At 34.5% G+C, this 2109-nt stretch overlaps 1 long non-coding RNA gene across 1 annotated transcript; it reads left to right on the forward strand.

Moving 5' to 3' along the window:
* The first annotated feature begins 987 nt into the window (after positions 1-987).
* Positions 988-1473, forward strand: LOC119082683. The gene is made up of 2 exons (XR_005088688.1): positions 988-1287; positions 1353-1473. It is a non-coding gene; the product is annotated as an uncharacterized LOC119082683 (long non-coding RNA).
* The last annotated feature ends 636 nt before the right edge of the window (positions 1474-2109 follow it).

Here is a 2109-nt window from a genome sequence, read left to right on the forward strand (position 1 = left end):
TTTCAGACCAAATTAATGTATCTTTCAACTAAATTTTCTCACATAACCATATCTCCTTGTTCGTAAATCGTGTGTTCGAACCAAATTAACACAAAAGTGTGATTTCAAGACAATCAAATTATGGACGGAAAATTACAAACAACAGTATCATCGTTCAATTCCCAATATTATTGTTTAGTCCTACTTTTAATCCCTGAAGGAATTACATTTTTTCAATTTCTAGCTAAATCTAGCTTCTCTAATTAAAAATCTAATCCTGAAAGAATTACTTTTTGAAAGTAATCCCATTGGAGGTAAAAATTGAAATCCCATTTTTTATCTGTGCTTGATGATCAAACTTTGATCCAAATCGTAAGTACGAAAATTTGATACGAAACGTTTTGCACGGTGATTCGAATTGTTGATATAAATTTATCACGTGATTCTTGCAGTCAATAGAAATTCTCTACGCTACGACACCAAAGAGTTTAAGACATTCGGTGAGCACACATTTTCTATATAATGCTGCCCAGAGATGGAAAGTTACCGGTAATTTATTTGTTTTCGGTAATATAACGTAAAATTACAGAAATATTACCGAAACCTTAAATTATCAATGTTACCGATGTTTCGGTAATATTATGTAAATAACCGTCATTAGATTACAGGATGGACCACATAAATGACCAATTATTAATATAAGTTTGCGGGTCCGAGCAGAGCGATGCGCCCTCTTTTTTTGCGCGTGCAACTCTTTTGCTCCCTCTTTTTTCCGCGTGCAACTCTTTTGCAACTCTTTTGCAACTCTTTTCAGTGCGGTCCCCCTCGAGTAAAAGTTACTTTTACTCTGCCGTGATGTTGTCAATTGAAATATCAACTCTGGATTTTTCTACCAGTTTTTTTTTTTTGTGTTTGTTTCGATTTATTGAACGAGATAACCAGCCTGAAATAGGTGATATGACAAATTTTGTGATTGATAAAAACTTTTAAAGATAATGCCAGCTGGGAAGTAAATGCCGCAGTTCTTTTTGTCGTGTAATTATCACTTAGCTTTCTGCTTTCACTGACAAAAGCAACGAAAATACGAGTTTGTTTAGAATAATGGGAACAGCGACGTCAAAAAACGATGAATCAGTAATTGAAAACGTAAAAAATGATGAAAGTGATGCACCGACAGAAGAAGACCGAAATGCATATAAAGGTGATAACAACGTTGGTGATAACCAAGATAGCAAAGATCCAGTAATTGAAGAAGAAATCATACCCACAGAAGGAATTCAAGTGCGAAGTTTCATAGGAGCTCCTATTGTAAGTTGACTGTTTTTTTTTTCAATTTTCAATATGATGAAAGACATCATGGTATTATCGTTCAGGTATGTCCACCAGGTTACAAAATGGATGCTAAGGGAAGGTGCCGCAAAGTCCAGTGAATTTTTATGATGAATGTGGTTCAGTGTAGTTCTATTTTCATTGAATAAATTATTGTCGTGCTAGATATAATCTCAACCAAATGTGTGTGTTATACTACCTCATATTTCTTATCGATGCGACAAAAATATTTTGTATCCCTAATGGTCGATAGCTAGAAGTTCGGGTATTTATTTATGATACAATCAACTTTATCTCCATTTGTGTGCAAACAAAAATGACGCACCAAACACGTGCAAAATCAAAACTGTTCCGTTGGAAAGGAATTTTCGAATATAGTATCTACGCAAGTAGAGAGAATTATTTGTGTATGCGTTAAGTTACTTAACTTAAGTACGAGTACGAAATAGTTATTTTCCCAACGCATGACAAGAGGATTTTTTAGCGAATAAGAGAGGTTTTAAGCATAAGCCAGAAGCAAGTTTTGTGAATCGAATTCGCTAAAATAAGGTCACTTAAAGGAACAACGTTTTATCTAACTGTATCGGAAGTTAACGACGCTAGAACAAAATGGGTACGCGATATCTCTCCTTATAACTCAACAATGTCAAAAAAAATGCAATTTTCGATGTGAAAATAACGAAATTTTGACTTAGACGCCAAAAGATATGATATTCTCATCCACAAAAGTTCTGAAATGAACGAAATCGAACGAAATCCATTCACACCATTAAACAACATGCACACGAAACTCTCGGCGTC

This window comes from Bradysia coprophila, unplaced genomic scaffold (assembly GCF_014529535.1).
Source record: "Bradysia coprophila strain Holo2 unplaced genomic scaffold, BU_Bcop_v1 contig_476, whole genome shotgun sequence".
In the NCBI taxonomy this organism is placed as follows: domain Eukaryota; kingdom Metazoa; phylum Arthropoda; class Insecta; order Diptera; family Sciaridae; genus Bradysia; species Bradysia coprophila.